The following is a 24,187-nucleotide window of genomic DNA, read 5'->3' as shown; positions in this document are numbered from 1 at the left end:
AGCTAAGGTCGTGGCCACTAGCGAGGCTTTCGGTTAGTGTGATTCCTCTGTCCAGCCATTCAAGAGCTTGTGTGTCATTTATTTGCCATTCATCTTCCCAGATGTTGGTCCTTGCTGCTTGTTTGGTTGTCTGGAGGGGCAGGACTTTCTGCACAAAACTGGCTCTGGATCGGAGCCTGTGTGGGGGTGCTACGTGGCCATGCATGGGGTGTCTGATGTCTGTCTTCTGTGTTCTCCGTTCATCTTGAGCAAAAGCTAGTCGTCTGATGTGCGGGGGAGAGATGCCGGCTAGCGCATAGAGGCAAGGTTCAGGTGTTGTCTTAACGCATCCCGTGATGATGCGGCAGGTGTCATTCAAGGCTGTGTCGACCAGTTTGGTGTGCCGTGATCGGCTCCAGCTTGAGCAGGCAAATTCTGCTGTAGAGAAACACAGGGCCATGGCAGTTGCACGGATTGTTGGTGGATCTGCGCCCCACTTGGAGTTCACTAGTTTGCGCAGGATGTTGTTGCGGGTGTTGACCTTGGCTTTGGTGTTCTCCAGGTGTTTCTTGAAGGAGAGTGTCCTATCCAATGTAACACCAAGATACATGGGATGCGTATGGTTGGACAGTTTGTGGCCATCCCAGGTGACGCTCAGTTTTCTTTTAGCATCTCGGTTCCTCAGGTGGAAGCTGCATAGTTGGGTTTTTGATGGGTTGGGTTTCAGGTGGTTGTTATTGTAGTAGCTTGACATTTCTCGGAGGGCACTTTCAAAGACAGGCTCAATCTTCTGGAGGTCTACTTGTTGGGTGGTGATGTAGAGGTCATCTGCATAGATGAAACGTTGGCATTCTGGGGGTAATGGCTGGTCGTTTTTCTATATGTTGAACAGGAGGGGGGCCAGTACTCTACCTTGTGGGAGGCCGTTCTTTTGGGCTTTCCACTTGCTCCTCTGGTCATTTAACTGGACGTAGAAGCGCCTGTTGTTGAGGAGGCTTTTGATGACTTGACACAGATTCAGGTCACCAGTCATGTCCAGTAGTTTCCTGACCATTGTACGGTGTTGGACAGTGTCATAGGCAGCATAAAGATCTATGAAGGCTGCTCCAGTTATTTGTTTTCCTTCAAACCCATCCTCAATGTGTTGGGTGAGGTTGAGTAGCTGTCCAGCACAGGAGCGGCCAGGACGGAAACCAGCTTGGTCTTTAGTCAGCTTGGTGTCTATGAGTGGCATGAGGCGTTGGAGTAGCAGCCTCTGGTCGAGCTTGTAAGTGATACAGAGGAGGGAAATGGGTCGGTAGCTCTTTGGGGAAGGTGGGTCTTTGCCGGGTTTGGGGATTGCAACCACTTTGGTCTTTCTCCAGACAGGAGGGAAGGTTTTTTGTCCCATACATGTGTTCAGCATCTCCAGGAGCCAGGTCTTTGCGTTAGGTCCCAGATGCTGTATTACCAAAACAATTAAAGGTGGGGTATGTAATTTATTTCAGAAACACTTTTTGTTATATTCCATGTAATGCTATTAACATCCCGATAGCAATGAATATATTAAATGTTTTGACAATAAATAGATAAAAAAATGTAATCTGCGGAAGCCGTGGCGCTGTAAAAAGCACGACCAATCATTTTAGGCGGCCCGGCTAAAATAACTGTGCACAAACTTATCTCGTGCCCTCATTGGTCATGTGTGCGTTCGTGTGTGTTGGAGGAGGGGCTCTGTAAGGAAGTGGCAGATTTTTTCTTCCAGTTGTGTATTTTCAAATCCTAGCGCACTCGAGCTGGTTTCTCCAAAATTACCTACCCCACCTTTTAAGTGATTCAAAAGTAGTTGCTTATTATTTTTCTTGTAATTGCCATATCGATTGATGAACTCAGTGTTTTAGCTGTGTCAATGTCAATACAAGATCAAAATGCAGACGTTGAATATAAAAAATATTTTTAACCTTTGTATAGAACCAACTGTTTTCCTACATGGTTCCATATGTAATTATATTTTCATGACATTGTTTTATATGTGATGTTTTTAAATGTATGCTTTTAATTGTTAATATCGCTCTGTATTGTTCTTTAATATCTTCCTGCCATTGTAGATGTAAATTAGCTGTACAGATAACTCTGGCTCAGCAGTTCTGTTGCGCAGGACCCTGTTAAATAAACTAGACCAAATTAACTAATCAAACAACAGAATTCTTCGACGAGACACTCATTTAAAGGCTGTCGCTTCGCTCCTCCCAAGAGGGCACTGTTGCCTCGACATTGTGCCGCCCCTCCTCCTAATCTCACTCCACACACACACACACACACACACACACACACACACACACACACACACACACTTACACACACTTACACACACGTACACTTACACTTAAACTCACACACATACCGCTCTGTGAGTTTTTTAATAGCAGGAAAGCCCTTTGCTTTCAATATGCTGGTTGCTAGCGTATCAGCTCTTCCAGGCCTACAAATGATCCCATAAGCAATACAGCAGTTGAATACAGAATAGCTTAATTTTTTGCTGGCGAAAATTTTAAACGTCATGGTGTATAATGTCCAATACTGTCAAACTGAAAGAATTAAAAACACTGTTATCTGACTTTTTTACCAGACTGTGTTTAGGAAAGAGAGCAATGCTGCTTGAATTTATTCCGTGGGATTTAATGAAGCATAGACACAGTTCTAGACCTAATAGTATTTCTCACTGACAACTTTCCATTTTTCTTTTAAATCGTGACAACCATGACTGAGGCTCTGTGCCTGCATGCCCATGGAGGAGTCCAACTGAGAGGTGGTTTGTTCTTTTTTTTTCTGCCCTAATGGAAAATGTATTCAGAGTGAAGGGGAACTCTGAGCCAAAGGGGGCTGAGGGGGAGTGTAGACTGTCTGTCAGTCCGTCAGTAAGTCACAGACGGACAGCGGTCGTGATTGACTGTCACTCTTTACAAACACAGGGGAGATTTCTTCTCTTCTCCCTGACAGGCGGCTCCACCACTAACAGAGCAAGCCACTATGGAGGAAGTCATCTGCATCTAAATAAAGACCGCCAATGGCTTTGTCAGAGTCCATTAAGCAAATTGCCATGTTTGATAGATGCATCTACCAGCTCTTCTCGCCCCCCCCCCCCCCCCCCACCCATTTGTAAAAAATCAGCCTGAAGCAAAAAAAAAAGCCTTTTGTTTGCTTTCTTAAAAATTGAGAAAAAAGGCAATGAGACGTGAGAAAGGATTCTTCTGAAATATCGTTCTGATGAAAATTATGACTGAGTTTTGCAATGTATGGGTCACCTCATATAAAGAGTGCACTGAAAGAAAAACCCCTTTGGGTATAGTAGACCTGCTCTAATTAAAATGTGGAAATTAATGATTCTGTTTTTGTGGATGCCATTATTATGTTTCATTATGTATTTCTCCTTTGTTGGTTGTTTAGCACACACAGCAAAGTTGCAGGTGATGGCTCCACATCATAGTTTGAATGTTACTGTCAGTTTATTTTTCTTCCCCGAATTAAAGTGCAAGATAGTTGCTGGGATTGTGGCATCAGGCAGGTCTCTGTTATCTGTCACAGCCGGAACAGCTCCAGGTTAATAGCTGCAGTCACTCAGATATTATTCAGCTCTGCTGCTTTCAGAGAGCTTTACTTCCCAGATCTGCAGCTCACTTTCTCTCTTTCTTTAGCATACAGTGTATGTCTGAATGATAACCAGAAATCCTATGCCTCTATCAGGGGTTTGTCAGGATCATTGTTTCTAGCCATGAAACATATTTAACCAACAATCTCTCTCTGTATACATCACAATATATGCTATCGTTAAATTAAACAAAAATAAGCATGACAATGTGCTTTACAGTGACACAAATATACGACAGTAACAGACTTAGAGCTTACAATAAGTTGATTTATTGATTGATTGAGTTGTTTGAAAGCAGATTAAATGGCAGCTATTTTCATAATCAATTAGAACGTTAATGCCTCATCATTAATGATCCTTTCCTATTTTTCTTTTTTACACATGACATTAAACTGAATATTTCTGCAGTTTGGATTTCTGCTAAGGAAAGACTTAAAAAAACATAATCTTTGGTTTTGAATAATTTAAAAACAAAATCTCACTTTTACAGCCATATATCAAGCCATTAAAAAATAATAACAATTCTAATTAGTTTCATCCCTAAACAGACGACTTAAATGTAAAATGTGCAAGAAAATCATATTACTCCCACAGGCTTTTGGTTAAGGTTAAAAGCTAATCAACAACATTATATTAGAAAAAAGCACCGGGGGGGTATTGAAGGCGTGAAACTGAACTGTGAATCCATGTGTTAACAACCAAACATAGCTTTGCTCATCTCACCTCCAAAGCTGTCATCAACACTCGCCACACAGAAACACTATCAGGACCTCCAGGAGATTGGCCGGCCTGCTATCTCTGATGTGCCTTCAATACTGATAACTCAAAGTGATGCCTTGTCCTGGTTGGAGAACGAACCCGCCCCCCCCCCCCCCCCCCCCCCCCCCCCCCCGCTGGGCAGCAGTGGCGGAAGAGTAGAAGAAAAGTCAAATCAGACCTATTAAGTGGATTATGAGTTATCTGCAGCACAGCATGTAATTGGTTTTGTGTTATCGTTGTAACGTCAGATAGGTGCTAATTGAAAAGCCAGTTTATTAGACGGTAGACAGTCCACAGAGGGTTGATTGTGGTTTAAAGGTCTTGTTTTGGATAGCCTCCCAAATGATTAAAGATAATAGACTTCTCCTATTGAAGCTTGCAGCTCTCTCAGAATGTATTCCCCTGCCAGTTATCCGCTCATTTCCTGCTCAATTTGTCTTCAGGTCTTGTGAGAATATAGATAGAATGGGAGGGATGAAACCCTCTCACAGCACACACAGTGACACTTTCTCTCTGCTTTTAACCCATCCTAGTACCAGGAGTCTAGTACTAGGAGTGGCCAGCTATTGTACAGCGCCCGGGGAGTAACGGGAGTGAGGGGGGAAGGGGGGTGTCCGGTGCCTTGCTCAAGGGCACAACAGCAGGACAGGAGGTGAACTGGGACCTCTCCAAGTAGCAGTCCACACTCCATATGTTAGGTCTGATCGGGGACTTGAACCAGCGACCCTACAGCTCCAAGTCCAAGCCCCTACTGACAGAGCCACTGCCGGACTCAATGTATTGGTAATAATATGTTTTATTCTCAAGTGAAGATTTTATTTGTAGTCTATGAAAGAGGATTAGGGCCACAAGAAAAGAAAACATTTGGGGATGTGAAAGAAAAAAAGTCAGAATTCTGAGATTAAAGTCAGAATTTTTTTTTTTTTTTTGTTACTTTAATCTCAGAACTCTGACTTTTTTCTCAGAAATAAAAAAAAATTCACATCCCCACATTTGTTCATGTGGCCCTAATCCTCTTCCGTATCTTCCGTAGTGGTCTCATAATCATTAGCCGCTTTTTTGTACTGCTCTGTGTGACTCTCACAATAGTGGCATTCATATGTACTTGACAAAAGCAATGTGTCTGAGGCCACTGTGAGTCATGAAGAAAACCGACAGACACTACACCCCTCCAATACATTTGTGGGTCTTTTTGTGAAAGCTACAGACAAAAATGCTACTTTCTAACTTTCAGCAGTTTTGTCTGTTGTTTGAAAGGATTATTGATGCAGCTGAAGTGTTTGGAAAACAACAGTGAACATTCACACAGAGTACGGGCTCCAGTCACTGTAATGCGCCTGCCAAGTTCTTAGTTTTTTGGCATACAGGCTTTACATGGCATCAGTTGATTTATGATTGCCAAACCCCTGGCCGTGAGTTGAAACAATAACAGAGGAAAAAGGCTTCTGTCTTAAACTCTAAGCAGATAGATAGATAGATAGATAGATAGATAGATAGATAGATAGATAGATAGATAGATAGATAAATGCTTAATTGATCCCAATTTGGAGAAGCATTAGTGTGTTCAGACATAAAATATAATCATAAAATCTCAGACAAATTATGCAACAATTGAGAGGTGTGAAATGACAACAACATCTATGGATGGGAGGCTGCAAGTGGTTCTGCTTCTCACATTGTCAAAGCATAGAATGCTCCCTGGTTTTTTAAAGATCACAGACGGTATACAGTTGGAGACACACAAAAAAGCCGGGGGAATTTCTTCAAGATCTTGAAACCTCATGGTAAAGCTTCTCAAATAAGCGTGTCCTCATAGTGCTGCAGATGGCAAAAAAAAGAGCTGTGATCTTTGGTTTCGAAATGCAGAGAGAGCTGAGGTGCTCAACTACCAGCTCCGTCTCTGTCTTTCATCTCTCACAATCTAAGACATCTCTTTCCCGCCATGACATCCACTGCCAACACAACTTCCTAAAAACAGTACAGACTGTGATGCAGTGTTTCCTTTATCCAAGTGGGCTTTTCAAGACTCAACTTTCTTGTGACTCTGTAGCACTATCGCTGCTGCTCCAGTGCTGAGGGGTGCAGATAGGATGCCAGCAGCCTGGCTGTGAGGAGAAGAAACACCATACAGGGTGGTGCATCTGCTGCTGAAGCATGCTGCTTGCTAGCATGCATTATTCAAAGATTGAAAGCAGGAAAGATGATGTGCCTGACTCCCACTGAAGGATGAACTGCCACCATTAGCTATCATAGTTAGCTGTTTCCCTCAATACTGCTCAGATTTACCATTACATGATCAGCATGGGAAGACATTAATGTAAGTGCTATTAACCTAACTCCATGCCATTGTTAGTAACCAAGTATTCCCATATAAAGGTAAAGAAAATTGAGCATCACAATCTTATTGAAGCTATTATTTCTTGCTATAGATGCCAGAAAAGCAATGCAGCTTGCTTTCTGTTTACCTCTCAGCAGAGAGGATATTTTCTCACTTAGAGAATGTCAGGAACCATTTAAGGTGCATATAGAGAAAATGAAAGTTGATTGAATAAGGCTTTAAAGAGAATTGGAGCCACATGCACTTTGATTGCGCTGTGTATGCTTTTATCACCAGATAATGTCAGCAGCGCACCGGGCATCTGTAGGCTGAGTTGATCTTCCTTTTCTTCTGTGCAGAAAGGGACTCCATTCCCTGGTCTCACAATGCAGGATCATTGAATCATTGGTAAAATCCCCAAATGTAAGAATTCCTGTGGTGTCGAAAAATTGTTGAATGCATCTAAGATCCCTTGTTGAGTTACCTGAAGAAAAGAAACTGGCGATAAGCAGTTGTCACAGATTCTCTCTCTAATGACTGATCTAAATTGATTCATAAATCAAAAATACTTCTCTGATGAAATGTATACTTTAAGTAAACAAGCTGCCTGACTGGTGCGTAAGTGCAAAATGCATTGAGCGCCGGCCAGCCATCTTGTCTGTGTGGTTTTATTGTGTATCTGTTGGTAGAGTAATGAAACATTCAGATAAGGAGTCACAGTGAATAGCACTTATTGACAATTTGTATGTTAAATATCTATAGGCTTGGTTACATCATTTAGCAGGATTTAAAGGATGACATTTCTATAATAACCAGATGCATTTTTTACCTTTACATGACAATGTCATGACATGACAATGTTGGTCTTTACCTTGCTTGATGGATTTGTGACGCTGATACACAAAACTGAAATACCTAAGGGAAAACATTAACACACATTTTCAGAGGACCTCTAATCATTGTATAACACCGCTGCATTGGTCAAGAAAGCAGAGCAACAGCATTTCTCCTGAGGTTACTAAAAGAGATTGTCGCCCCATAGGATGTAGGTGGCTGTCTACCGCTGCACCACAGAACGAAACACACTGCACCTATGTGTGGTTCCTTGTCCACACATCAGCAGATAGGAAAGCTTTTCAGTGGGTTGTTTCCAGAGCACAGAAGATGATTAAGAAAAAGCTTATAGTCCTGGAGGACATATATATCCCACACTGCCTCACAAAAGCCACCAGCCTCTGATAGGCATCCACATACCCATGCCACCTTCTGTTTAGACTTCCTTCATCTGGCAGACCTTATAAGGCTTTCCACGCCAACACCCCCAGCCTGAGAAATGGCTTTACGTAGAGCTATAACTGCACTGAATCAGTCCACTGAATGTCTCTGCCACGTCCTTCATATCTGACTTTAGTACAATACGGTGTATTGCTCTAACTCAAAAGTGACTCCATGTATGGACTTATACACTCACCCATAATATGTTCTTTACATCATGTGTTCGTACAGCTTTAGTTGTCATGCTGAGACATGAGATTCTAACCCTGCCGGATAAACTTTATAATGTTGTTCTATTTGTATTGGAACTACTTAATTTTTTTTAACCTTATTTATCATAACATCCAAACAGAAGGGGTTTCCACAATTTGCACAATATCAAAATAAGAAGTTACCCACCATGCATCACTACTTAACACTAAGGTCAAGCTGTACTGTAAAAGAGAAGAGTGAATACTGGGGGTGTCATATTTTATTACTGTTTAGGGTGTCTCAATCTCTTAGACTGTTAAACAACCCAATGGGCTCACAGTAGACCAGGACATGGGGCACAATGTTAAAAAAGAGATTTAAGGCTGGTGGATTGAGGTGGACAGTTATCTGTACGGCTCAGGTGACCCCATCAAAATACATTAGATTACATACTGTATGGTGTTTTTTATAGATGTCAATTACAAAGTGAAAAGATAACATTTAGAAACGTTAATGGTTTACACTTGTTTCCGTACCTTTTTTTATTAATTTATGAGATGTTGAGGAAAAAATGAGTCAAGATTTGAATGTGAAAAACACCACCCCGGACCCTTGTCAAGGGGTTCAGATGACCCTATCAAAATATATTAGATTTGTGTTTTTTTTACAACAAAAACACCATAGATGTCAATTACAAAGTGAAAAGATAACATTTCGAATTGTTGATGGATTATATTTTCTTTCGTATGCCTTAAATTAATTTCTGAGACGTTGGTGAAAAATAATTCCTACCAGCTGGCCTGTTACAAAAATTACATTTGTAAGATTTTAATATCAATGCAGAATATTGTTTTTATTAAGTACCAAAACTTGCATACCCTTATATATTCTATATAAATATATATTGCTGTGCCAAAAGACATATGTTAAAGAAACGTGACAATAAATTCTTATCTGTACTCATATAATTTATCTTACACATGTTCAACAGGGATGTCACGCTTTGTAAAACTGGCCCTTGTCCCCTGAATAATTTCTCCAGGTGTAAGCACCATCTCTACATGTGTTCCTCCACATCCCGCTTCAACAGAACATATGTAAAATTATGCAAGGTGTTCTCAGGGCGCTGCTGCACACTGAATATAATGTTAATGTGTCTGATGGTGCTCACCGGTTGATATTTAAAAGCCCCATTTGGAAGGTTGCTTGATGACGATTCAGTACAGAGAACTACAATCAAGCCTTTTCAAAAGGTAATTCTGTCTGATTTTCTGATTAAATATGAATATGGTTCTGACGACATCATAGCCTGTCCTCCTTGAGCCCACCATGCTTCCTGCCCCCTCCCCCTCCTCATCCTCACCATCTCTCCTGCCCCCCCCCCCCCAGCGCTGTGAACTCTACAGCCTTCGAAGTTCAAGGGGCAATCAGCCCTCCATCAATCACTAATGCAGATGAGAAGAGCAAGCTCTCTGGATCAGCTCAGCCTGTTGAACATCACACGGCACAATTAAAAACCCTGAATGCAAATCATCGTCAGAAGACCACTAAATGAAAAGAGGCTTCCTTTCAAGAGTGCTCAATAGTGGCAGGCTTTTCAAAGCCTCTTGCCCATGTGTGCAGTTTAATGATGAAAGTCGGTAAGGAGGCTCTGTCAGAGGGATACTGCACCCTGCGTGGCAAGGTTGTTACCATGACATTTAGCAATAATATCAGGCTCATGAGGATGCTGTAACGGGCCGTTTCAATGTGTTAAAGGTGCTGTTGAGGATTTATGACATTCTTATGAGACATTTCTAATTAGGCCTGGCCTGCATCCTCCATAACTGTTTTAAAGTTGAACACAATAGGTGAAACTTTGCTAATTAAGAGAAGCACCTGAAGGGACTCTTTGATTTTAGTGTTCTAAGTCTGTTCATTTTTTCTATAAGAGTTTGACCTTGCAGCCTCTGCTGAAGTTTCAGAGCGGGGTAGCATGCCTGTCTCTCTCACAGGACTCCGGCTACGACTACGTAATTAAAAAGTGCTCCACAAGGCCCTAACCTTATTATTGCAGCCTCGGAGAAATACCTTCAGATGTTCTTAAATACTCCTCGATGGGCTGGGTACGAAAGCTAATTTTAGACGGAGGGGCCTGAATAAATTCTGTGTCAGTGCTCACTGACATTTTGAAAGCTAAGAGTCATTCTTGTTAGGAGTTGCTTTTCTTTCTCTCTTTGGCTGTTTTGTTCTCTTTAGCTCCAGGGTGCAGCATGTTTTCATGCTGACTTGAATCCAGTGAACCTGACATGGTTACTGTACAAAACATGTTTGCTGTGTCATCCATCCGCTCCTGGGTCTCTTAACACTGTGATCTTAAATTGTCCATTTCTTAAAGGAACATTCCATTTCTTTCAGGCTAAGAAATACACTCATGGGGGGTTCAAGCACTTTAAAAACAAATATAGAGATGAAAATAATACACAAATCTTCAAATATAACCATAGCATTTCAACTTTTGAGAAAAGGCAAATTGTTCTTTCTTGACAGGACTAAGATAAATACAAAGATACCACTGTCAGTTCAGTATGAAGCGAGAGCCAGCTGTTTGTTAGCTTAGCTTTAGCATAGAGACTGGACGAAGAGGAAAATAGATCTACATCTGAAGGGCCCTAATTAACATGTTCCAGCTTGTGTGCAATAAAAAAACAAGATGTAAAAGCAGCTATTTGTAGTTTCAAAGGAGGTTATGTGCTGGACTTTTTCTTGGCCAGGGGCATCCTGCAGCTTTGTATTTGCTGTGAATTTGCTAGGCAACCAACAGAGACTACAGAAAGTTAGTGCGACCTGCTGAGAAATAATTTAATACCCTGTAAAAACACAATTTGTTGGTTTGACTCAGCTTTTGTACAGATTAAACCTCCTTTGGAAAGAGCCAGACCAGCTGTGAAGCTGTAGGACATCAGTCTCCTGTAGCTTTCATATGACACTCTGCAAAAAATAAAATAAGATAAAATGTCAAATTAAACTTTCAAACTAAATAAGAAATCTACTACCGAAAGGGCAATATGCCTTTATGTATTTTTTCCAGATACTATGCTCAAATCTGATATTTACATATGATCTGACAGCCCAAAAACATTCATATTAACTGCAGTGCTGTTAATGTCCTCAAAATATACAATATTGCTATAGTTGGTCAGACAGGTCTGCAGATATGATGTATGTAGTCAATTGTTTGGAAAATCCATTTTTTGGATCCAATTACGATTCAAAGGACAAAGATGAGTGCTGCGGCCAACACATCTGTTCATTATTCATCAGAATATTAAAGATAATGTAAGCCCTAGCACAATAGACTCTGTCAGAGGCCATCCAGTGAAATCAGGTGTTTTAATGAGGGTGAAATGCAGGAAGCCTCCTACACAGCTTAGGACACTTGGAAATGGAAAATGTGATCACTCCTGTAGAGAAGACCGTCATGAATCATTCATCGCTCAGGAAGCGCACTGTATCTAATTGGTGTGCGTTTGTCTGTGTGGGAGGCTGTGTGCTTGTGTGTATCCGTCATGTACACTGACTTCATGTACACTGACATTACTTAAACTTGTTACCTGGTTTCCAGGCAATTGGTTTTCTGTAGTAAGTGATAGGAACCTCACATACTTGTCTACAACACAGGCACTATATAGGGGCAATATATAGGGTTATACTGTTATTGTTCTTCTCAGTGCTGTCAAATAATCGCTTGATATGAGCAATAACTCTTTCTATTAAAAGTCCTCTGTTTGGAGTGTACTCCTCCTTGTGTTCTTGTTTTCTACCACTGAGCCCCAGATGCCTCAGCTTGGCTGTTCAGGGATCAGTGCCACCTGTAATCAATAGGTTTTCTGCCCGGGAGGCAGCTGTTGATTGCCACAGACAAGCCACAGATGAGAAGATAGAAGCCAATCTAGAGGCGCTGATCCAACTCTCCCATCTGCTCACAGACAGAGGGAGAGCTGCACGAATCAGACGCTCATCACCTTCACAATGTCCTCAGCCTTTGTCCAGTCTGGAGGTGAAGAGGTCTGAACCACTGGCCGGAAAAACAGCAGCCACAAAGGCCATTATCTCTGGCTTTCATCAGTTTTGGGCAATGGTTATGAAATTGGAGTTGCTTGGAGAGACAGAAGGTATTGAATAATTCCTTTTCCGGCTCAATACATTATAAAAACATGCTCTCTTCTCTTTTTCCCAGGCGGCAACCTGCATTTCTGAAAAGTGGAGCCAATGCCTTTAACTTGCTTTTTCTCGAATATCCAACGCATCCGCAGGTTGGAAAAAAATCATCCTTATTTTTTTATTACCTCAGTTAACATTTTACTGACAGATTTTAATGAGATTATCATCAATAATTAAATACTTTTTTAGTACACCACAAGGTTTATTTAAAAAGTTATGGTCTAATTCTTCCATTTGTTGCTCTTGTGTATTTCCCATTCAGAGGTAAATAGACCATTAAGCAGGCTTTGGGGCCAACATGAAAATCAAGATGGCAATGGCAAATAAAAAGAAAATATCCGGCTCTTAAGCTGCTAAATGCTCCACTCTGTTTTCCAGTTTGTGGCTAATTTAATTTCTCTATTGATTCTGGACTGGGAGCGTATATTAGGTTGTTGGAGTTTTAACCTGGTAAACAGCTACCTGCCGTCGCTCAAAATCACTGTGATAAGACCTGAGAGAATAAACCAAACCAAAACAATGAACTGCAGGACGTTAAAATGCTCTATACAGATAAAGAGGGACGACTGAGTTGATAATTCCCTGTTGGTTTGGAATATTTCACATCACAGTACATGTAGTCATGTGGCCCAAAGTTTATCAACACTTTGGGTCAAATCTGTGCTTTTTTACGCACATCATTTGGACCTTGGATTTAGTGTATTAGATCAAAAGAGAGGAAAGTCCCTGTACCGATACTTCACAAAACACTGTGAATTTGAATGAGACCGTAATCTTGTTTCCAAGCTCAAAGAATACATTTCTTATCACCTCAGCTCTGTTGATGTTGCTGTTGCTGTTCAGACTCCATGAGGCTTTCACTCTGTTTCATATGACCAGTTACTCCCACCTGAGGCAGCAACAACATTGGGCTTTGTGTGAAGTGTTAATAGATGTGACAGGCTCTCAGCAGTCAGGGGACGCGGTGTGATTCAAATAAGTACAATAATGCGCCTGGTCACCTTTTTATTACCTCTGGGCGCGGGGACGGGCTCACGCTGAAGCCTTCCGCCGTGATATTACTTTGATGATATTGGATTATAATTCAAATCTATTCAGCATTCAGATTGTCTCAAACACAGGACACTTTCATCAGATTTACAAGGAGGGAAGATGGGGGTTTGTATCTGAATTGTGTTGGAATAAGCCTCAAAGAGCATTGCACTCTTCTAATGCTGAATGTAGCACCAAAGAAAGAATATTGTCTAAATCTCACAATGTGTTTATTAGTCAAGAACATTTTAAATCCAGCCTGGATTTGTGAGCTCTCAGATATTTTCTGCCCAAAAAAAAGAATCTTACCACAATTTATTCAAACTAAATAATTGTACTGGATACAAAACTTGATTTGTAGAGTCCCTTGATAATCAACACACATGTTATTAAACAAATATTTTGTTCATGCACAATTTAATAATTAATTTAGGCAAATAGAAGACATTTCTAATAGTGTTAGCTCTTTTCAACTCTAGCCTAGACCAATGGTAATATCGTTTTTATACAATTTATTTTCAAAATGACTGTTATACATGTTGTCGTACTTTCAGCTTTAATGCTGTTGGCCCTGCTCCAGTCTCCATTTCTCACTGTGGCTTTGTTTCTTGCATATTCCTCCAAGGCTGCTAGGTTAATTAAGTTGCCTGCAGGAAGCTGTTGAATGCATGCATTTAGTAACAGCATGACCTCTGTGTCTAATCTCAATTTAGAGAAGCATCCTGTGAAAATATGAGGCAGTGATCTTGTGCAGCCTCTGACAGACGTTACTGTTGAGGAGGAAGAAAATTCACTCTGGAAAATGAGTCTTCCTCCCGCCCACCAGAGATCAGATATGTTGATTTTTCCGAGGGTAATAAACACTCCCGCAGCTCCATCTCACTCCCACATAGCCAAATTAGCTGTCACCGAGCACATTAATCTGTCACCTATTGAGGTTCCTCTCAAACATGTTCCGAGCGTATAGATCTGTGAATCTCGCTGCTGAAAAGGCTATTTTTAAATTGATGCAATGTATGAAGGAAAGAAGGATGTCTTTCTGCCCACATAGCTGACTGGGTAGAAGGGTAAATACAAGGATGAAATGTCATTTGATGTGCGCTATAGGCCCTTTTCAGTCTGCATATGCTGCCCTTTGGCAGTGTCAGACATTGCAACCATTTTCACAGTTACATAGCTGTGTCTCCTGGTGACATAAGCCCTTTTGATGTCCTCCATAAGTGTTTCTTAGACATGATTTCTTAGAAGCCTCAGGATGTGTTTTTGTTGAACCAGGACAAAACAGAGATACATTATTCATTAATGAAGCACAACCACAAAGAGAGAAGCTAATTCATGTCCCTGGCACTAACATTGAATAGTACTGATGCTGTATGCTGTTTAATTTAATTTCATTATAGCGCAGACCAGTAGCATTATGATCCAAACAGTGATGTAATGCATAAGAGATGTGTTGCTTGAGTTTACTTCAGCGTGAATAGTGCGTCGTTAATAGCAGTTGTTTTAGTAGGCAATATGTACTAGAAACACATTGAGTATGTACTATAGTACAGTATGTTAGTATGCAGTATGTTAGTATGGGATTTCAAACACAACCTTGGTTTCCCATGTGACTTTGCAACCAACTGCAGAACAACAACATCTCCCCTCTCACCATTACACAACACACCTTCAGTGCGAGTGCTTGAAGTTGATTGGCTCCCTGCGAGCGAAGATGAAGTGCACCTCATTGTGCATACTAATGGCCCACATAAGGCCTTCAAAATGACAGAATGGCCATGTTTTGGAGATGACAATTGAAAGTTTAAAATGTTTTTTCTGATTCATGATTCTGATCATAGTGATGATAATTATGGTGATGTATTAGCTCAAATGGTAAACATTGTTCATTTACTCTCCGGTGAGAGAAAATGATGCTTTCCTGGCTGCAGCATTGAATGTTTATGTTTAAATGGAAGGTTATTTGCTCTGAAATAGCTGAAAAAATGATGCTATTTCTCTCCTCATGATGTCAACTCACAGTCAGTGGCACTGAGATGTTTACGGTCGTCTCAGGACTGGAGGTAAAACAGAAGGCACTCTGCTGTTGCTCAGTCCTCATCTGTTGTAACATCGCCCTATCAAGCAAATGATCAGCATCACACACGCAGCAATCAGAGCCAGTTTTTACACTTGGTTTGCCCCCCGCTGAAGTTCACAGACAGCAGCATCAACACTGTTGACAGCGAGATAGCTAGCTGATGTTTTCCCTGCACGTGGCGCATGGTTTTTCTAATGACCGTGTTCAGCAGAGTGAGGGAGCCACACTTGGACAAACACAGCACATCACCAAGGAGGCGTATTCAGGGGAGTGACTAAGTGTCTCTGTCACTGATTCAGAGCATTTTTATTTATTCAAACGGCAGCACTTATTTAATCACTTCACACTCGGTGTCATATTAACGCTTTTTAATTAAAGAAAGAGTTCCTCAGTATGCAAATCTGACAAAGCATTAATCACACACTTTGGTCTCTTTAATTACTTTTTTAAAATATTTAAATTACTTATTTAAACAACTTGTGAAAAAAAGAGCTTGTTATCAACAGCAGTGGGTGATTATAAGATAATAAAGTAAGAAGGCCTAGGACATCACTCTAATTGGATTTTTTGTCATCCATTTTTTATTTGATTTTGTGGTTTTAGTGATGCCAATTGCAGTCTTGGTGGGTCAGTATTTTAGCTATGTATTAGAACAGAACATAAACGTCTCTTAAGTTTGTTTGAACTAAATATGTTTTTAAAGGCATCTCACCGAAAACCCCATTCCCAATTCCTTTCCGAGTTTTAGGACTATTTCCTACAGCTCTCGAACACAGCATACAACCTCACCTTAAGGACCGTTTATTAGTTATTGTTGAAGTAACTAAAGTCAACTCAAATAAGGACTGTATGACAAAAGTTCTAAAATTGAACCATGTGACATAAATCACTTCTCTATTACCTCATTCACACCAACGCAACTCCGGTTCAAGCTCCGTGCTAGAGCTTTTCAGGTTCAGAACCGGTTCTTCGGTTTAGCTCCGGCTCTTTTCACACTGCCCAGAGTCCGACTAGTGCTGCGTCATTGCGTCATGGTTTGCGCCCGGAAACCCCTCACAGCTGACACCGACAACAACAACAATGGCCGATTGTGCTCCAGCTTCCTCTGTACCTCTTCGGAAGACCAGATTCCCAGTAGGTAGCTGGTCTCTTCAGTGGAATACTGCTGCTTGTTAAGTTTCTCAATCGTTGTGTACAAACTGGATAAAACGCCGGCTTTTTGTTGTTGTTCAGGAGTTGATCCCGCCCCTGCCCCTGCCCCTGCCTCGACGTAAGCGTGACGTATGTGGTGCTTTTGCTCTGGCCGGACAATTTTTTGGTGCTCTAAATGAACCGGATTCCGGAGCTAAGAGGCTGCTCCGCTTCGGTGTGAACAGGAAAATCCGGTGCTTTTCAAGCTCCAGCTCTGAACCGGCCCTGAAACACCGTTGGTGTGAATGAGGTATTATTCATCTCTGAAGTTATTCTATTCTCCTCCTAGAAAGAAAACTCAATATGACCGCCCTTCTCCTTCATTGCGTGAGCTGCTGGTCGTTCATCTTAAGAGCAGGTGGGAAAAGGTTGAATCCTTAGTGCTGGCGGCTAGGCTTGTGTCAGGCTGAAGACACTGATCCGATAACATCCTCATTAGACGGCCTCCGCCCAATGGAAAACGCGACTGGGGGAAGGAGGTGGGCTCTGCTGGTGACTGTGGGCGCCTCGGGGCCTTCAGGGTCCAGATGAGCCCAGGATGTCAGCTCCTCTGGGCTCCATCCGTCACAGCCTATCTGTAAGAGAGAGGAAGGGACAAAGTTTATAGGCTGCTGGTGCTGAAGGATGACTTTGATTTGTCATTTTTTTGTCGATATGACCAATTGAGAGAAATAAATCTTGAATGCCAACAGCCTCCTTTTATTACATGAATATCACTACCCCCTCTCCTTTGTATCTTCTTACACAGCATCTGAAACCCGACAGGAAACCACAACAGCACATCTGGTGCTTCAGCTTCGAGTACAGTCAGTAAAATATCCACATAAAAAGTTTCACTGGGGCAATAACCCTGCTCCTGTATATTCTACAGCTCCTTGTGTTCTGTCTGGTGAGGCTGCTTTGTTCCTCCATGTGACGGAGATCAGTTTATAGCCTCAGTGTGAAGCTGTGGAGGAAGAGAGATCACTCCCACCTCTGACGGATGGGGATCTGAATTTATATCTGCTATCAGCAAAGTCAGCATGAAGAGATGCCCCTTGAGTCTGCATACAAACATGTTTGAAGCTCCAGTAAACACTGCCACTCTAGAATAGAATATAACAGAAAGAGCAGGAGAAAAAAAGGTTGGCAACTTTTGAGGAATAAACAAAACTATACAGTCTTTTTTTGTATTCCCTTTTGAAACATAAAGGCACATATCCATCTGACAAACAATGAAAATGAGTGTCATCAGCAATGTGAAATATAAATAAAAAAACTGAGAGTACGTACATCACCCACGTATAGAAATCTATCCATAAGTCACAACTTCTCTTCATATTTACCCTTTGACATACAGATATATACCATTGTACATCCACGTGTATATTCTCCTTAAGCCTAAACATATATATATACATATTAACCTTAGTCATCTGCTTATATCGACTTCTCCCTACATATATTTTTACCTTCTCCTCCCTTTTCAAACTTTCTTATAAATAAGATTAATCATAATAAAATGAAGAAGAGGGGGAAAGGTAATCAAAACAAAAAGGTAAATCACAACAAATATAATAAAATACCAGGAATTATTGAATAAGTGAATAAACTAAGCGTTAAGAAAAAAGTCCTATTCTCCCTTTCTATGTTACCATTCCCTCTGTATATCTGCTGTATAATGTAAATTCTTACTCCTGTCGGAATGGAGATTCTAATGAAAATGACATAACTATACAGTCTTGAATTATTTTGTACATTTTCTAATATACGGTAAAGAGTGGGGCTATGCATAATCTGAATTGTCATAGTATTTAAAAAGCGGCCACCAGAATACATGAAGGAAGGACAAAATAAGCCCATGTGAAGTTGTTGTTCATAAGGGCATATTTGGTTTGCAGACATTAGGGATTTTACATGAGGTTCATGTGATTTTCAGATAATTCACGTATGTATGTGTCTTCTTACAATTCACATGTGAATTATCTGAAAATCACATGAACCTCATGTAAAATCCCTAATGTCTGCAAATCAAATATGCCCTTATGTAACCGTGGAATAATGTTTCACATGTGATCAATCGACTAAGAGGGACACAACCTTGAAAACTGTCTCCTTACAAGGTCGTACTTTATAGCTTTTCTGGAGCTTTTGATTATATCACATTTGAAAAGCTGTCATTGAATGAAACGGCAATTGAGTTTTCCAACATGTCCTGGAATTGTAGATGTTTACATTTAATTTTTTTCTAAGCATTAAGAAATTATTGTCCTGTTTTAGTTTATTACATTTATTTTTTATTTAATCCTAATTAAACCATATAAAACCAATTGGGATCAAATCTATTTCATGCTTATATGGCAAACAAGTTAATAAAGTCATCATTTGTGAAAAAGCAATCACATACATACAAAAAATACTACAAATGGAAGAGTCATGATATACACACAAACACAATACATGACAAAATCAGCACTCATTTTAGCAAGAACAGTTTGTGACAAAACACTGGACAGAGAAGTAAGGGAGTCTATCGTGGGGATCATTCCCAATAAAGTATAGGAACATCGTTCTGGTGTACAAAATCCTGCACAATACAGCCCCTCCACCTCTTAACTCATTGGTTAATCAACGTAACAACACCAGACTGACCACTAGAAGCTCCACACGTGGCGACCTATCAGTCCCATTCAGGAAGAGTACTTTTGGTCAGTCATCATTCTCGGTCACAGCAATACAAAACTGGAACTCTCTACCCACTCAAATCAAAGACATACATACACATACCACCTTCACAGCTCACTGAAAAACATGGTTCACTGAGAACTACACCTGCACACACTAGTCTGTGTTGAGTATGGCGTGAGTGTTACATGTTGTGTTACATGTTGTGATCATGGATGTTGCCCCTCATTTCTGTTATGTGATTGCGATGTGCTATATCGTGACATGTACTGTATGTAGTAACGTGTGTCGTTTATTGTTCCCTTTTATCCTCTCTTTTCCTTTCGCTTGTTTCTACTTGTCTTTCATCCTTTTTATTTTATTTTATATTTTTTTATAACTAATGCTGTTGACATATTGTGATTTTAAGGGTGTCTATTACCATCTGGCCGGGGACAACAGCTGGAAATTAGCTAAAGCTGCTCCATTTACTGTTTTTGTGACAGTTCATCGATGGGGACTGTCCACAACGCTATACATAAATAAACTAAACCAAAGTACATAATAAAATAGACTCCTTGTCGTTACACATAATTGAGTGTAAGCTAAAGTATCAACTAAGGGCCAAAAGAGCAACACCCTATGTATGGTTTTTGTAGAGTTAACTTAGAGGTAAAGACTCTTCTTGAAAGAGAGAAAGAATGCAGACGTTCCTCGACCTCACTGACATTGAGTGAAATACGAGGTGAAAAGAGGGTAAACTACTGCACAGTGCATCTGAAAGGATGATTGAATGTTTGGCACCTTGTGACCTTTTCTCTGTCAATGCTTCTGCCTCTGCTGATGTTATTTCCTCATCACACACAACCAAGGCAATCTGATCATCTCTCACTGACACTGTCATGTCACTCTTATGGGAGATTTGAGCATATGGGCAGGATTAGCAACAGAGAGCCTATACGTCTGCTGATCGGGGATCCTGATCGTTTTTCAATCCTCTGCCTTTAAGGATTCCTTTGTACAATAAAGGCTTGTGAGAAGACAGATAGCCAGTTCTTCATCGGCCATCTGCCATTTCCTGCTGCATCAGCACCATACACTTCAAAGTGATGGAATCTGTTTCATACGGATTTCAGTGACACTATGTCATAATGTCTTTAAGCAAACGGTAGCATAGACCAAACAGCCTTTGTGGTATGTTTTCTGTCATCGTCTTCTCTCTCAAACATTATTCTGGCAAAGAAACAAAAAAGGCTGAGAGGGAAACCATGTAGTGAGTCACGCAGCAGAAGATAAAGCTCCCACGGGGCTCGCCTCGCCAGCTGGTTTTAAAGGCAGGTGTTTCCAAGACATCTCAAGACGTTTCAAGTATTTCCTTTATTTTCAAGGCAAGCACAAGAAATGTGTTGATAATTTAAACATGACATTTTGTCTATTTTGGTCCCTATGAAATATGTCAGTGAGTCAGTATGTCGATCATGTAGCCTAACCCTGATGAAATGTTGTTCCCAAAGCTTTTGCTGGCACACCATTGTGTAATCCCGGGAGCTTGTAAAGCTAATACTTTGGCAAATTTTGAAAGCCTGTCATTGAAGGTAAAGAGCATAGAAAGGAAATGAGGCAGGGCTACGGGAATTAAATTCAGTGATGTGGCGGATGACTGCTTTTGGTTTAGTTTAAAAGTCAGACTGGTGTAACAAAAAAAACACTTCTCGGTTGTTTTCCACTAGTTTTCACTCTAAATGTACAGTATTTGGACTTGGGATGTTTTGTATATATTCAATAGTAGTTTATCGAATCTCAAAAAATGTACAAACTTCACTTTTTCAATCAATCAATCAATGTTTATTCATAAAGATCAATATCACAAATGTTACATTTGTCTCGGTTGACTTTACAGTTTTTTCCGTCAATAAACACAAGTTAAATGTAAACTACTTGTTAGAGATAAAAACAGCTAAATATGAACATAAAATCAACAAAGAAACACACCAGATTTTAATCATTTAGCAACTTTCTACCATTGAGGAGAAAACGGGCGTCCACCTTATCAATGCCCTTTCAGCGTTTCCAACATGCGTGTCATGAAAATGGCGCCTCTGGTATCATTCCACCACTATCTGATGCAGATGTATTTATTCTCACAGCTTTTTTATACAATGGGAAACTGCCTTATGAATATGATATTAAATGAAATAAAAAATAAATGCAGTTTTATAAGCCAAAAAGTACATTTTTATAAGTGGATGATTTCATTCATATTTTATCATGCTGAGGAGTATTCCTGCCAGCCATACAATGTGGTAGACATGTCTGCACATGTCTTTGCATCGTAAACATTCACATCCGAGAGCGTGGGGCTCTGCCAGAGAAACCGTTGCACTGTGCACTTCTTTGTTTCCCCTGGGTTTCCCAGCACCGCGCTGACATGCCTCATAGTTATTCCTGCTCGCTCATTCATGCAAACTCTCTCCTCCTCCTCCTCCTCCTCCTCCTCCTCCTCACTCTCATGCCTTACACACCTTCCAATATTCCTCTCTCTCTCTTTGCCTCCATCCCTTTGCTCACTTTCCTGCTTTCCATCCCCTCTTAGCAGGAGCCATTCATGCGTAGCTGGTACATCGGAGGCTATCCTATGTGCCGCGCCCGATGCTTACAGGCTATTCTCAGATCTCTGTCTAACCCCTAAGCAACGGCTCAGATTAAATACTTAACTTGATTCATTTTTTTCTCTCTCTCTCCCTCCCTCCCATCCTTGTCTGGCATTAAAAATTCATCCACTCTGTGTTGTGTTAAAAGCACATTACGCAAGACTCTAAATATACCCCCTCCCAGGCAGGAACCGCTTGTCCCTCACTGCCTTCCTCTGTTTGTGTTTATGCATACATTGTATGTGTATGTGTGAGCCGAAAGCTTTTTCATGGCTCTGATGCTGCATCTGTGATTTCTATCATTGTCCCAGGAGGCTACAGTGCTCAGGAATTCCCCCAGGTGGCAACGGGGCGATACAGCAGCCTGACAAATAGGTTGGGTCAAGTAAGCATCTCTCAAATCATCTACATGCCTCTTTGCTGTTAAAGCAGATTCACTTGCTTCCATTTTTCCCTGATGATGATGAAACTGGTTTGCCATATTGAAAAGTGCTTTCACCTTTTCACCCGTGCAGAGGTGGTAATTGCTGAAGAGTTTGACCCATCGCTCTGAAGGCCGATAATCGTAGAGATGGGCGTTCGGAGGAGAAGAGAGTGCTGCTGTGTGCATCAGTCCGCCCTAGGCTGGTCTGCCTGTCTGCCTCCAGCAACACAAGCTGACAGTCGAATCGTTTGATGCTGCCTCCTGGATGAAAAGCTGCTGTAATTGGCTGCCATTACAAACTGTACGCCATCCGTGACAATGGCATTGAAATTGCTAGAAGAGATGTTTTGTCGACCATCTTTTAAAACACTACATCTGCCAAAGAGCAATATAAGCTCATTGTCTGAATGGAAATGGTTGTTTGTATTGTCTTTAATTTGTCTTCTGTGTTGTTTAGATGCTCACACATGTTTAAGTATCAGTCTAATTGCTTCAACTAGACCTGCTTTAATTTTCATTTGCACTTAATTGTTCGGTAAAATTGTTCTCAAGACATCTTTAGTCCCTTTTGATTTGGTTCATTTCATTTGAAGTCCATAATATTGGGCGTCATTCCTCATGTATTCAGTATGTTTAATCCCCTCTATTGGATACTGTGGATAATATATGTGTAACTAAAAAGTGTGGAGAATCCAGTATAAGCAGTAAAATGATGCAGAGCTTCTTCATTCAAAGTACACACACACACACACACACACACACACACACACACACACACACACACACACACACACACACACGCGCACGCTTCAACTCACAGTCCTCTGGCGCTGAGAACAGCTTCTGTAGATGTTGGGGTGCTTGAGTTCAGTAGATCTAACCAAGATGAATATCACAAGGCTGACTTTGACAGAATAAAGTTTTTTTCTGTTCCTCCAACCCCATCCACATATGCCACACGTCTCTCTGTGGACAACATGTGCCAGCTCTTCCTGCCAGTCTCCACTGATGTGCAGCATTCTTAACTCCATCTCGATTGTCAACACAACACCTGCAATCTACAAAGTTGAGAAAGCTGCCAACTTCCTCCCATGGTGTTCACCCTCTGTTCATGTATTTCTTTCTTTCTTTTTGTCATGTCTTGGCACCTGCCGTCCCCATCTGTACCAGATGTGTGTGTGTGTGTGCAAGAGTTTGACACTGAGCACAAACAGCGAATACAAATCATCACCATCATATCTGAGATACAGGATCAGATTATTCAATAATGTTAGACTGAAGCACTCATTTCAGCTGCAGTCAATCCTAAAATATAAATGTGGTGTTTGTTCCCATATCAAACGTAGGTTGGAAGTTTTTGACAAATTGTCTTCAGTGGTTGAAATGTTATTACGAATGTCTGTTCTACTGTTTATCATTTTAAATGTCCTCATTCATGTTGCAAATAATGCTGCTGTGATACAATAAAAATGTCCAACTCACAATACATTATTATCATATTGTATTATCCAATTTAGCGCCATTGAGGAGCAGAAATAAATACATTTTCACTGCACAAATACTTCCTCTGCTCTTAGATAAAGTCCACCTAACCTTCAAATGAATGAAGTCGTGAGAAAATATGAAAGTATATCCTGGAGTGCAATGCCAAGAGCATGTAGTAGCTAGAGGACGATACACTGTAGAGAAACATCTGGTCCCTCATGGCCAATTCGTCTGTTGTGCACGTGGCGTATCCAGTGTCCCCTTCCTCGCTCTCCTGTCTGAGTGACAGTAGTTTGCTGCACGTTGGTCTGTTCTCTCTTCCCATGGG

General features: G+C 40.9%; 1 long non-coding RNA gene across 1 annotated transcript in view; it reads left to right on the top strand.

The window, feature by feature from the left end:
* The window catches only part of LOC307030086, a 36,367-nt gene extending 12,541 nt beyond the window's left edge, over positions 1 to 23,826 (top strand). The window contains exons 2-3 of the long non-coding RNA XR_013805526.1: positions 22,262 to 22,335; positions 22,466 to 23,826. This is a non-coding gene — a long non-coding RNA (uncharacterized lncRNA). The remainder of the gene's footprint in view (positions 1 to 22,261; positions 22,336 to 22,465) is intronic.
* The last annotated feature ends 361 nt before the right edge of the window (positions 23,827 to 24,187 follow it).

The sequence above is a fragment of the Notothenia rossii genome (genome assembly GCF_949606895.1).
Source record: "Notothenia rossii genome assembly, chromosome: 2".
Lineage (NCBI taxonomy): Eukaryota > Metazoa > Chordata > Actinopteri > Perciformes > Nototheniidae > Notothenia > Notothenia rossii.
The sequence above is the reverse complement of the archived record's forward strand: the minus strand, read 5'-3'. Positions and strand labels throughout refer to the sequence as shown.